The 15,346-nt window shown below is 36.3% G+C and overlaps 1 protein-coding gene across 1 annotated transcript in view; it reads right to left on the bottom strand.

The window, feature by feature from the left end:
- Positions 1 to 923: 923 nt before the first annotated feature.
- The window catches only part of LOC140153431 (uncharacterized), a 134,299-nt gene continuing 119,876 nt past the window's right edge, over positions 924 to 15,346 (bottom strand). The window contains exon 10 of the mRNA XM_072176185.1: positions 924 to 969. The gene's annotated coding sequence lies outside the window, so the exon portion shown is untranslated. The remainder of the gene's footprint in view (positions 970 to 15,346) is intronic.

The following is a 15,346-nucleotide window of genomic DNA, read 5'->3' as shown; positions in this document are numbered from 1 at the left end:
TTTCCTGTTCCATACAAACCAATGATTTTAAGAGAAAAGTAGGTGACTTTTTGACCCGGCTTTTTGATTATTTGATGCGTGATTTGGGCTGAAAATTGGCAACTGTGACTATGCCCACACTATCAGCTAGTGGATATAGAGGAAACCAAAAACTTCCACTTCATGTTCATATCATCATGATCATGAGGGAGGGAGCCACCCACCTGGGCCATAATCACAAGTTATTTGTGCAATTCAAGACTGTAGACCTGGATGAGGGTGTCCGCTTACTGTGATTACCTCTGGCCAAAATAGACAAACATGTCTGTTGCAGAAGTGTTATCTGTCACCCAGTCAGGCATGATTGAAAGGCAACACTTGCAAACCACTAGGTCATCCCAACAGGCAACATCAATCCACTTACATCCACTGAACTTCTATGACACTGAAAAGCGGTATCTTTATTAAAAGCTGAGGATATTTTTCATTTTGCATCATTCCAAGCTGTATGAAAGTTAGACAGTACATACATGCTTTTAACTCTCATATGAAAGATATCATACCCTCTTAGCTGACCATGCTACAGACCGTGTACCTATATTATCCATAGGGAACTACTGGGAACCACACACTCTTGGAAACCATCTCGCTCCGCTTGCTGCTCGCTCCACTCACAATTCGTAGGGCATCGCGGTTTGTGTCCCCCTAAATTGCGAGTAGTCTTTGACAAAGACTTCATGGCCAGTATAACCATTGCAAGGACCATTGCGATGCGATACTTAACTATGTGACTTCATTTTCCGATTTGCAGACACACATTTTGTTGGCTGCAATATAGGCTCTATCATGCAATAAGCTGTTGTATGGCACAGAGAAGTCTAGTCTAGTCATGTCAAGAACTAGTCACTCATCCTGTTTTCATCTAAACCAAGGTTTTAAACTTACCCATTTCCCATTTGTAGATGTCTTCCATAATTCAGGTTGCCTTTTCTGTAAAAATATAAAAAAAAGAAAAAAGAGATTTAGATCATTTGAATAATTGTTAAACTTCCATGCTCAGCAAGCTTTAATGACACATTATTTATTCATCTATGCTAGAAAAAAAGCATAATCTGAAGAAAAGCATAATCTGAAACAAAAAATTTTCATATCTGGTGACAAGTGAGAGACACTACTTAGTAATCAATAATATAAAAACACATGAAGAGTGTAGATAAGACTAAATCTATCATGATTATGAGTTGCATTCAACTTTGTTTCTATCTCTTTCCATATAGGCCAGTATGCTTACAAGTATGTGCTTTTTAGCCTGGATCAAGCATTTTGTTTGACCCTTGTCCCATCAGGACCCAAACGTGTCTCCATTTGGAGCGACTGTTTTAACAAACAAACTTTCAAATAATTATGTGAATCTAAAAAAAAAGCTATATATATGAGGATATTTTCTATCCATCATTCTGACAATCAATCGTAATATCATATTCAATTTTCTATAAGCCGGTAATTACATAGTCACATAAATATTATTCTCTGGCAACTATCAACTATAATTTAAAGTAAACATGAGGTATCCACAGTATAATATTTGCCAGGCGGCGAGTGGCATGATAGAGCCGGCAACTTGTGAAACCGCCCGGCCGTATGGTATTTTCTATATCCTCGGTTAGTTTTGTGGGGTTCATTATCGAACCCCAACGGTTTTAGCTTGTATTTATATTATTTATTAACATAGGCCTATTTGTTTGTGATATTTCAAGCGTTTTAAAATTTCAAATTAATCCCATTCAATTACACGGTTGACGATGGAAATTTACTGAATTTAGAGAATGCATGGCGCATACCACCTGATATTTGCATGATGAAATCAGGTAGAGTGGATTGATCATAGTACAAGTTGTCATGGTCGCACCCACCCATCCATCCATCTATCATTATCTGAGTGATAAACATGTCTGACCTCATGAAATCCTCTGCTTCATATCATATCAAGTATTCTGACAACTGTCAGGTGGAATTAAGTTGGCCTACTTGTCATAAAATGTTGCAATATTTGATACTATTTACCTGTATTATACAATATAGTTTTTATACCATGCAATTGTATTACATGTAGAGGGAATCTGGCTATAAGTAACGGAGCATAAAACATGTTAAATCAGCTAATTTAACAGTTGTTCCCATTTCTGATCTCAATATTACACCTGGTCCTGTGTCACAACCTGGGGTACCTTTGTGTTACATAGTAAAAAAATGAAATGGTTCATACATTTTACCTACACATCTCATTTGAAGTGGTTCATCCTTCTGAGCATTTTGACACCTTTTTTATGGAAATCGGTTAAAAAATGAGAGAGTGCGGGCAAAAACAATCACAAAGTAGGAGGATGTAACCCCACCTCTTTTTTCCACATTTACAATCATTCTGAGCAAGTATTGGTCTTTTAAATGAACTTTTGTATTTATTCACTTGGTTTAGATGTCTGGGAGTTCATTTAGACATTTTTTTACTAGATTCAAATTTTTAAAGGGGGGTTCTTAAATCAAATTTACAATATGAATCCTCCCCTAATCCTCCTCCCCTAATCCTCAGCCACCCTTGGCACATTTCATGCCAAACGTCATAAGAAAATAATTGAAAAATATTTGAAAACAGGATAAAAACATGAGTAATATAGAATAAATTAGCCTCAATTTAAGACCTAATTGAATCTTCTAAGTGAAGGAATACTCAAGAGACAGTGTTTTGAAATCCAAACTGCACATCAAAATGTAACAAAGCCACCTTTTTGTGTACCCCAGTATATGGCACAGGATCACCTTTTTTATACTGAATTCCTTTACAAATGAGATGAATACTGAACAACATAATTAAAGGAGTATTTTGTGATCCTAGCATCCTCTTTTTATGACACTTTTCAGTAGATATAAAAAAAAAAAGCTTATTCCCAAAATTTCAGTTGATTCCGATTTTGCGCTTATGAGTTATGTATGATTATGTGTATTACACTGCTCCATAGAATGTGTTGTAATTTCGTTCTAGTATACCAGAATGCTAAATGAATGAATCTGCAAGAAATCTTTTGTACATAAACATTATGTAGCCAGAGGTTTCCAGTGATATAAAAATCTCAACTTTTTTTGAGAAAAGTGAGGGGATGATGCTGTGGATCACGAAATGCCCTTTTAAGATATATTGGCAAGATATTTTGTTGTGCCCTTCATATCAATGAGTCAAATTTTTATCCAAGGTTTTATTTTATCACTCTAGATATAAGATAAACACAAGAATTGCATAACTGCACTTTGCATGCCTTCAAAAACCGTTATAAGTGTTATAATTTATGCACCATCCTTCGTGTATGAATGTTTAACTGCTATAATATGAAACACAATTGGTCGATGCTACTCTCTAAATGTAAAAGAGTGAAAAACCACTCTGAATTTCAGAGTGAATTTAAGTTACAATCCCGGTCATAATTGTACGAACACTTTAACATGGGTACCTCAAATATGCCCCCCATTCCCCCTGATCAATGTTGTTGGTTGTTTTTTTGGTCATGAACCCTAGAAACATCCAACATTGATTGGTGGGGCAGGGAGGAGGGTTGTAGTAGTAGGAAATGGTTCAGACTTCACGTCAAAGAAAGCAAAATTTTAATATGTCAAGTATATCAGAAATACGGTCTCAAACAGTCCTACTTGACACAAGTGTTCGAACGACTTATGTCCGGGATTGTAGCTCTAAAAGAGTGGGTTTTAGCTCTAAAAGAGTGAAAACAGTACACATCATTTCACTCGCGATTTCGAGTGAGCCTCACTCGCTCAAAAGTGGCGCAAAACCTCACTCTTTCTTGGAGTGAACTGTCAGCCAATCAGAAGCGCCGAAAATCGGCCGATGTTTGTTGAACTTGTGTAACAAAATGGCGAACAGTGTGTGAATGAATGGCGAAAAGAAACCGGATTTGATGAAGAAATAGACAGCATACTCAATAGTGATTACATTTATGTGTAGGTCATAACTTTCGTAGCAAGTATACACTTGGTCTGGAGACAACGGCGCAGTAAGCTTAAGTCATATGTGAGCAGTTTGTTACCGCCCAGTGCCGGTTTACATGTACGCATATGTAAGCTTATGTAGGTTACGTGCATCACGCTTCTCCAGACTGTGACCGTAAACATGGTATTTGCCAAGTGTTATGTCCTACACCTAAGTGTACTCACCATTGAACAGTTTGACTATTAGCTTCACTAAATCCATAGTTTTTCATCATTCATCCCACACTGAAGTTCAACATATTGTGTATGTGCTTAAGCTTTAGACTGGTCAGTTCAATATTCCTAGACCGGGCCCTACCCTAACCTGGGGCCTAGCCTCACAACAATTTAAAGCACATAGTAGCTGTTATGAACTGCTGTGATATTCTTGTATATAAAATAGGCCTAAATGAATAAATAAATAAATAAATGCTCTTTTCTGATTCACTCTTTTCCCGAGTGAATTTTTTCACTCTTTCTTGAGAGTGAGCTTCACTCTAAAAGAGTTGTCTGTCACTCAGATGGCTCTTTGAAAGAGTGAGATTTCACTCTTTTTGAGTGATTTTTCACTCTTTCACATTTAGAGAGTAAATATGACGAGCACAAAAATATCAACTTGCCTAAATCTAAGTTGTAGTATCAGCGTGCAAGGCGATTAGCTGCTTGATTTCAGTGGTGGACGAGTGGCGACTGGTGGTGGCAAGGTGGGGTGGGGTGGAGGGGCAAATGTTCCCCAAACTTGAGCTTTAATCCATATATTTACCCCCTAGTCAGAACCAAAAATCGTCCAGCTTTCACTTTGTACTTGTCATAACACTAGACCCTTCATTGACCCCTGTCATCAAAATTTGATGAAAATTATTAATAATCAAGTCATAGACAGATATCACATACCAATCTATAAAAAACATTTTTTATTCAAAATAAATAATAGGCCTATCTCATATTTTTCAACAAGGTTCAAATAGAAGTTGGAAACATTTTTCCCAGGGCAACTACATAACACTATTATTCATTTCCTTCTTTTTTATCATGTAGTTTTGTAACTCCATTTTTTTATTCACAGTCCTGCAATGAATACCATAGGTTGCATCATCTTACACTTCCAGATAAGAGTTTCCATGCAGATAGTGCTGTGATCAGAGACAATGGTCTAGAATATGAGGAAATTTGATGCAATGATATCATCACTTATATTGTTTATTGCAAAACAAATTCAAGCTCATAATAGTGCATACTATCAGTAAATATCTAGTTTCTTTTATAACAAATTTTGCTGGTTCCAAGTACTCCTCGCTTACTGAATACTCATATACAACAGTTTGAGCCAAACATGAAACCTTGAACCGGTGCAAAGCTTTGGTAAGCATGGCTAGCAACGGACGTGGAGTTCACACGTAGGTCTCCGGTATTCTATTTACACTACTATCTATCATGTGTCCATAGATACGGTGGTATCAATATCGCTCCTAATATTACCTGCAAGAAGACACTTTCCAATCGCTAGGTTATCAAAGAATGCTGTTTGGAAATCGACACACAATCTCACCATGGATTTTTTACTCCGGTGAAGTCAGAGAAATAAGGTGTACTACCTGCCAAAGCTACCTCATGTAATTTGAAGACTTTAGATGCATCAAGTTAGATTCAATTTCAACTCATTTTTTAAACCTTTTCTATACTCGGCAAAAAAGCAGAGGAAAAGTGTGTCAGAGGAAGATTGTAATATGAGAGGATATTTCAATGTATTTATGCTTTTGCAGGAAAATCAAAAATTGAGTTTGTAAACATTTGTCATATATTCTGAACATATAGGATTACACATTGTGGCAACATTTGATATATTTTACCAACTGTTGAGTTTTTGAGAACTAAATGCAACAGTAACTGTGCTGTCTCCAGAAGATACAAAGTGTTTTAATTAATTCATGTCATGCATAAGTGATAAATAAACCTATATTTTTTCAAAGAAACAAGTGCACACAGATTGAGTTTATATAATGCATGAAGTCAGTAATGCAATTATATTTAACAAGTTGGAGCAAAAACGAAGTGTCGGATCACGTCCATGATCATAAACAGCTTCATTTGCACACTCCATTATTCTTTTCTCTTTGCTGCGTAGATGTCTTGATGTGCTGTTTTCATAAGATAGCAGCAAACTCCAGTACTCTCTTTGCCAAGTAAATGTGCTACAATAGTTTGTCATTTGCAAATTGCAGTACTCTCTATACTGAGTATATTCCTTGACCATGTTGATGTGCTATAGTTAGTATATACCGTATACTGAGGGCATGCTTTTGCAAACTTCAGTACTCTCTTTACTGGGTAGATTCCTCAATGTGCTATCTTCACAAGATAGCATTTGCAAACTCCAGCACTCATTGCTGAGTAGATTTTTTGATATTCTGTCTTCATAAGATAGCAGGACATTTGCAAACTGAATTACTCTATTTGCTGGATAGATATCTTGATGTGCTGTCTTCATAAGATAGCAGGGCATTCGCAAACCCCAGCACTCATTGCTGAGTAGATTTGTTGATATTCTGTCTTCATAAGATAGCAGGACATTTGCAAACTGAATTACTCTATTTGCTGGATAGATATCTTGATGTGCTGTCTTCATAAGATAGCAGGGCATTCGCAAACCCCAGCACTCATTGCTGAGTAGATTTCTTGATATGCTGTCTTCATAAGATAGCAGGGCATTCATTTAAACCCCAGCACTCATTGCTGAGTAGATTTCTTGATATTCTGTCTTCATAAGATAGCAGGACATTTGCAAACTGAATTACTCTATTTGCTGGATAGATATCTTGATGTGCTGTCTTCATAAGATAGCAGGGCATTCATTTAAACCCCAGCACTCATTGCTGAGTAGATTTCTTGATATGCTGTCTTCATAAGATAGCAGGGCATTCGCAAACCCCAGCACTCATTGCTGAGTAGATTTCTTGATATTCTGTCTTCATAAGATAGCAGGACATTTGCAAACTGAATTACTCTATTTGCTGGATAGATATCTTGATGTGCTGTCTTCATAAGATAGCAGGGCATTCGCAAACCCCAGCACTCATTGCTGAGTAGATTTCTTGATATGCTGTCTTCATAAGATAGCAGGGCATTTGCAAACTGAATTACTCTATTTGCTGGATAGATATCTTGATGTGCTGTCTTCATAAGATAGCAGGGCATTCGCAAACCCCAGCACTCATTGCTGAGTAGATTTCTTGATATTCTGTCTTCATAAGATAGCAGGACATTTGCAAACTGAATTACTCTATTTGCTGGATAGATATCTTGATGTGCTGTCTTCATAAGATAGCAGGGCATTCGCAAACCCCAGCACTCATTGCTGAGTAGATTTCTTGATGTGCTGTCTTCATAAGGTAGCAGGGCATCGGCAAACTCCAGTACTCTCTTTGCTGAGTAGATTTCTTGATATGCTGTCTTAATAAGATAGCAGGGCATTTGCAAACTTCAGTACTCTCTTTATTGGGTAGATTTCCTGATGTGCTGTCTTCATAAGATAGCAAACTCCAGTACTTTCTTTATTGGGTAGACTCCTCAATGCGGTCTTCATAAGATAGTAGTACATTTAACGAATCCATTAATTACATGGGTATTATTGTTTTCTTTATAATGTTGTTTCTATCAATGAAACGTGTATACAGAGAGTACATAAGATTATTACTATTATTATAATACTAATAGTCAATTATCATTTATGATTACGGTGCTATTTGAGGCATTTTGGAAGTGCTCTATGCATGTTTTAAACAGAATAGGTGCGTATAGAGCAAAGCACACTTATCAATATGCCTTTTGTTCGAAGCAAATTGAACATATGGTTTTCAAAATATATCAATTTATATTTTCTTTGTATCTTATTGTTTTTATCAATAATCAATAAAGTTAATGAGCTAAAATGACGAGAAAAGCTCAATAATATGCAATTTTTGCCAATATTTTGCTAAAAATCCATGCAGGCAGATGTTCAGGATACTTTTATTTAAAAGGAAGCAAGTGACAAATATGATGAAGAAATATGCAACAGGTCATTGTAGTTTCAGAACAAGACCCACAACTAATTTTACTATTGAGACAAAATTCATTGTTTTATAAATTTGCTTAATTCTTACATTTACATAGTATATAAATTAAAGCATATTTTGCAGCCTGCAAAATAACTATGAAGCAGCTATTTTCATCTCATTTTTGTGCTCTGACTGAATGCTATTATTCCAGGTACTTTAGTTAGTCAGTAGAAGGCAGAGGAGCCAACAGAATGAGCATTATTGTCCATATGCATAGCAACCTTCAGCTTGGTGGTTGCACTGCAGCTTTATTTGTGTAAAGTTAAAAGCCAGCCAGAGTATACAAAATTGAAAAATGCACATGTTTGACAGGTTAGGTATCCATATTGGATATGTTCTGCATAGCAACCTTTTTTTGATGGTCACACTGCAGCTTTATTTGATCAAAGTTAAGAGCTAGCTACAGTGCAAATTGAAAAATGCATGCAGCTCTGTTAGGTTTAGGTTTCCATAGTAGATAATGGCTTTGATTAAAAAAAATAAAAAATAAAAAGGTTTTACAGAGTTAGTGTTCATGGTATTTTAGCTGATAAGCATTGTTTACTTATCTCTGTGCACTTCTGAGAAAGAAAACACATTCTACAGCCTACAAATTGTGTCAAATTCACATTTAAGGTAGTTAAAAATATTGGGTATAATTTAATATTGAAATCATTCCATTTAATAAAACATACTTAACTATTTATGGAGAAAAAAATTCAGCTTGGTAACATTTAACTTCTTAACTTACTCAAAAATATATTTCACTCTTTTTAATGATTGATGACAGGAATCAATCTAAATGGATTGAAAAATTATAATTTTTGCCAATATTTTGCTAGAAATCCATGCATAAATGTTCAGGGTACTTTTATTTTGCATACTTTTGCCTTGAAACTTGGTCAAAGTGTTTCTTATTATGTTCCAATGTATTATATAGCGAAGCCGCCCTCTAATTTGCATAACTACTTAGCATTTATACAAATTAGTTCATTAATTATGCAAATATGCCAATTAGAGGGCTGCTTCACTATATAATACATTAGAACATATTAGAAACACTTTGACCAAGTTTCAGGGCAAAAGTATGCAAAATAAAAGTACCCTGAACATTTATGCATTGATTTTTTGCAAAATATTGGCAAAATTACATAATATTAATGAGCCTATCCAGTCCTTTTAGCTCATTAACTATATCGATTATTGACAAAAACAATAGGATGGATACAAAGAAAATATAAATTGATGTATTATGCGATTTGCTCCAAACAAAAGGCATATTGATTAGTGTACTTTACCCTACTATCTGTTTAAAGCAAAGCATTTCCTAATTTCTAGAAAATGCCTCCAATACCACCTTAAATATGTCTTGCTACAGGGGATTAATTGATTTTAATTTCTTTATCACTGTTTATTATCACCTTCAAGTAAATAATAGTCACCAATACAGCTATCAATAAAAGATTAGTGATGACACCATGTTTGTTTCTGAGCAACATAAAATACCAGGTACACCATACAGTTTTAAGGTATCCATGTAAACTTGGTGTCATAAAACATGTTTGATTTAAGCACAACATTTAGGAAAATCATTTCGGTCTTAAATCGTCACTGGAATTGTAACATGCTCAGAGAAAAAAATGAAAATACTTTACATGATGATATTTATTTATGTGATTGTATAGTGCTGTTTCCAGAGGAGTCAAACCATTACTGTTCATAGCGGATATCATGGGCATCATCAACGCTGGGGGACAGGAGGGATGTGCCCCCCACCTTTATGCAAAATGAACCATTTTGTGTTCTTTTCAGCCACTTTTTGTCAATTCAGGCCGATTGTCCCCCACATTTCAAAACGGATTGATGCTAATAGTGGATATCAGAATCATGTTACTGCCTCAAAGACCATAGCCATTAGCACATATAGAATTGTGAATATCCAAATAACACTGATGAGAGGAGATTGGGACAGTCAGGGGTTAACACACTACTCTTTTAGAAACTGACTACAGCTACATGTACAGGTATGGCTCGCTGTGCACAGGGTTGATAGCTTAGTGTCCCCTCAAGACGGAGTACTCACCATTTAATACCCAAATCTAAATATGCCATGGGGGAGAGCGGAAGTTTGAATTTAATATGTTGCCAATTAAATTCAGACTTAATGAAGTCCTTTTAACAAAACTTGGGAAAAGTTTGGTTCAACCAAGTAAACAAACAAAGTCATTATCCTGATTATGAAACACCCTGTATGCACTGTCCATCATGGTTGAAATCACCCAATTTATTCTCATTTTACCCACACAGTTTACTAAAAGAGCCTCATACACATCAAACACAAGGCATCAAACCAAACACAGATTAGTATTCAAACATTCATAACGATTCTCACATATCGTATTTGGTTTCCGTGGTCTACTCTGGCATACCAAATTGAGTCTGCATGGGCTGCTAATATGTGGTGGCCTATTATTTTTAGGAAGTAAGGTTACAACGTGACAAAGGTATTCAATAGACATAATAGCCCTATGGCCAGGAACTCTCCGATTTCTCTCCAAACAATACCGTAAGCCATTAGCGGATGCATAATACGCAATCATTGGTACATAGACCGCTGCAAACATACAAGCAGGATGGATCATATGAAATACCTGGGCTGCTATGGCTCCTTATCAAAATAGTATCAATTTATTGTCCCTTGTTGAATCAAACCACAAGACTCAATAGGAATCAAACCATATTAAAATGGTAAGTAATTAAAGGTACACAGATATTATATAAAGTGTCCTTCAGTATGGTTAAACTTGCCAAGAATCCAAACTGATATACTTGTTTTTAGTACAATAACCCCTGAAAGAGCCCAGACAGGCACAGCACTTTACCCTTCACTGTATTTATCACATTTGAATCGCAGTATGAGTTCTTGGGACAAATTATGCAGCATTTACATCTTTAGATCAGGTTTCGGTCATGTATGGTTTTTCTCCTATTGTGATGAAAAGAAAAATTCTAGTAAGTTAAAAATACCTTTTTAAGACTTTCCTCTGAGTACTGTATAAGTGGTAATTTTCGCGAGGGTTTTATTTTCGCGGAAATTCGCGAATGGAGTGCCATCCGCGAAATTAACACCTCGCAAATATATGTATAAATGTATTGCAAGTATAGGGCAAGACTAGGCAATCGCGAAAAAAACAATCCCAAAAATGTCTCTCTCACTCCAATTCGCGAAAATAACTACGCGAAAATAACCACTTATACAGTATATGGTATGCAATATCAACTTGCCAATAGCAATGATTTAGCGGCAGAGTTCCGGTCTAAGGATAGACCAATTTGACCATTTATTGAGAGTTTTGTCCAAGGCATCATATTATTATGCTCCAAATGCATGCTGTACGGCCTTAGTGGGAACCCTGATTACGAGATATGTAAAAAGAAAGACAAGTTTTCTACATAACACTAAGATTGACTTTGAGAAGTTTAAGACTTTTCTTGCATGGAATCCATTTATAATTTTCATGTACTTCACACTTTCTGGTAACTCCCACATTAAGAAAGAAATCATTGAGAGCCAAAGTTCATTGTTTTCTCACATTCCAAGCTATTCCAACAATCACAACAACAAGACCGGAGTTTCCCATCAAGCCCCTACAGCAAACCTATGTAACCGTAGACACATGGGAAGGGCATACCAGTGAAGCAGATCAGAAGCCTACGGGTAACTACCAATCCTCACCTGCTTTTTTGTGTTCCTATGTTCCACATAATAGTGGTGGTGGTAGACATGGCAGAGGGCGGGGTCAACAAGAAATTGTCGTGTGCCTACCGGCTATTTTTGTTTCCATCTTTTCATACTCTAATATATTCTTTTGAGTCGTGTAAATTGATCTCCCTGTTTTGCAACTGTTTATTAAATCATCTCTTAGAAGAAAAAAGGCATGTCAGAAAAGTGCAAATCAATTTCAAATTTAGCATTTTATAAAAAGTTGACATTTTTTTCCTCTCGATCCTCCTTGGTGTAGCATAGTACAAAAACATAAATGATTGACACTATTTTGGAAGCCTGGCACTTGGTAATAGCTGTAGGGGAGGAAGGGTATCATGCAGGATTGTGCTCTCCCTTAATAGCCTTCTACCTGTCATTGGAGATGGCAGTCTGCCTTGAGGTACTCGTGCAAATTACCACGGATGTATGCACGGCACAAATGCCGGTATCAAGTAAATAGAGCTCATGAATGCACCATGGCTTCTGTAAATTATCCTGACGCTTCTAGAAAATGACTGCTGATGATGAGATAGATACTTGGGCCCAAGGGGCATAATGGTTCGGATGATGCAACCCGAGTTACCACTCCATCGATGCCGGTATTTTCTTCAATCGAGATGAGTCTGTCGAAGAGGAAAGACATAGAGGCCCATCTGATGATGTGCAGAATGCTGCTGATATTATATAACCAAATGTAATGTATTATAACTTGTACCACTTAAAAGTAGTCCATGTAAATATTGATTAAAATTACCCCGACTCAATTTATCAATTGCTATTGTACTTAAACCATCATATATTTTGAAAGAAATACATAGGAAGAACCACAATGGTGGACAAATGTCCCAAACATCCATTAATAATACATGTCCATCTCAATGTTATCATTGTTTCAGTTTTGACTTAGAAACAGCTACAACTAAACTGTTCATCCTAATATATTCTCTACTTCTAACTCTTTTAACTTTCCCGACTTAATTTCATTCCTCCCTGCTGAAGTGTTCACTAATCATCCAAGTTATTTTCTTACATCTTACCCATCTATTATTGATAATAGAGTATGGCATGAATCTTACTACACACCATGCGAGTCGACAATCAAATTACAGCCTTGATGAGTCTTATAAACTACACTCAGCCATTCCAGGCTTTATAAAAACTACACACTCTGTTCATTACCGTCAAGCCGGATAATAACGCACAAAAACAAATCTACTAGTTGCTCACACAACATCAGTTAGACAAAATGTCAAAACCAAATCACCAAGTCCATTAATTTCAATGAAAACAGACAAGACTGTAAAGCTGAAAGCCTCTGGCCACTAATAGCCAGTATGCTTGCCCAATCATCCATCTTTACCTTACAAATACAACCATTACTACCTGTAATAACCTTGTCTTCTTTCCCTTATACACCTGTTTCTATTCAAGTTTTTTTTCCATTTCAATATGCCACTTTGATTAAGATTTAGAAATTCAACAAGCATTCAAGGTTTTGTTTAAATACCTCAAGTTTCAGATTAGCAGCTCTATAGTATGTATCTCTTCTTCCATTTCAGAATCAAATTCCACTTGGTAAAATATAAACTTCACCGAGATTTTTCTTTAAAGTGCCTTTTTTTTCTTCATTGAGACAAGAGAGCAAGTAAAGAAGTAGTGTAGCGTGTGTAAAGGATTAACGTGCATTACTGCCGAGCGCCTCTTCTGACAATATCATCTTTCTCCTGCTGTTTGTATTTTGCCTGACATGTTATACGGTCTGACACACACTCCGTTTTGATTCTGGTGCTTTTCAGGTTTCTTACTGTGTCTTTGCTCAATTGCCAGCAGAGAATGAGTGAGTGAATGAGTGAGAGAGAGCGAGAGAATAGAATGAGAGGAAATAAGAGAAATCTAGCTTAAGCTTAACTCGACGGTAGTGAGACGGCAGGCTATAATGAACAACATCAATTTTTATGCCGAGAGAGAAATGTAACGCCCCACCAAGAGAGAAAAATTCACAATCCGCAGGTGTGGGTTAACCAATTATATGCTCATGCATAGTCTTTATTTGCTTTTAATTACTCAAATTAAATCTATACAAACATATTCAAGATTATGTCATACACTGTTCAAGTTCAGTATATTATTAAACCAAAGTGATGCAAAACACAGCAGTATTGTCATACACTTTGTTTTCGCTCATTTTGCCTCGGCATGACTAGAAGTGTCTTTTTTTATCAAGGGATATCATCTGCAAAAAATACCACCACCCAACAAAGTTTAATACTTTTTAAACTTTTTGCTCCTCATGCACCACATGAAAATCATGATACAAATTAGTTTCAAATGTTTGATTGATACTTGTTTACGATGTGTGCAAAACTGTGCATACTGAAACATAAAATTTAATTTCTAGTTAACTTTACTAAAAGTAGTTAACAATTTACTTAAAGCAGTTAACAGTTATCTTCAGTAGATAGCTTGACTTCCTATGAACAGGTATCCTTTACCACGCATGCTGCCTCCTCTCTGAATCTCTCTCACTCTCTCTGCATTAGTCTTTTTCCCAGAACAAAACTAGCTGCTTCAATACACCTGCTATTGAGTGCATGAAAAGCCAGCCCCAGGCCAAATCAATAGGGAGTACACAAATTGCTGGTTTTGTATTTCTGCCCAACAACCAAGGAGAAAACCTAGCAGTGTAATGGATACTTCACTTTGAATTAAACAGAAAAGCCCGGCCATTTCAAGATCTAATCTACTGTAACTGGTGCTGTGTGGCGCGGATCAGTTGGCAGGGATGCCGACTGAGAGAAGGGAATATCGCTGGCGGGGCCTCGGGGCACAGTCAGACGTCATTATCTGGGTCAGGTTTCTAACTTGACAGCCAGCCCAGCGACAGAGCTTTGCTTCGAGCTCTCATCTCCCTCTCTACAGGGTTTGTGCATGCTACTCAGCAGTTGCACAAAATGAGCCCTTGGCAAAACTGTTAAAGAACTCCGTAGCTTTGATGGGGAGTTTACTACTCGATGCACTGTTGCCGTATTGAAGAGTCTTGTGCTCAATTTTAGGGATTGTGTTGTGTAATAGGATTATTATTAAACAGGTGCAGTAGGTGTGAGCTTGGCTTTGAATTTCAAATTGAATAAAATTATAAATGGCAAATGATAACATATGGTGTCTATTTATGTACCTCTTGCATACTGTGTTACAAAATCTTAAAAAGTGATATATTATATGAAGGAAAGAATCAAGAAATTAAAAAACATTTCAGAATAAAATACCCAATAAGTTTTAAAAGCCTACATCACAGAAGTCTTGAGATCCATAAAGAACACTTTGATTCCTGCAAGAAAACAGAGTCTTTCCATAAATAATTTGCAATATCCTGATATTTTTATGAGAGGAAAAGAGAAAAGATGAAACCAATCTGTTGGTGCATGATTTTAATGACATGTCAGAAATGTCAAATGATATCGTTGATGTCTATATTTGCTCACATCTAGCC

The sequence above is a fragment of the Amphiura filiformis genome, chromosome 5 (genome assembly GCF_039555335.1).
Source record: "Amphiura filiformis chromosome 5, Afil_fr2py, whole genome shotgun sequence".
Classification (NCBI taxonomy): domain Eukaryota; kingdom Metazoa; phylum Echinodermata; class Ophiuroidea; order Amphilepidida; family Amphiuridae; genus Amphiura; species Amphiura filiformis.
This window is presented reverse-complemented; position numbering and strand designations above follow the sequence as displayed.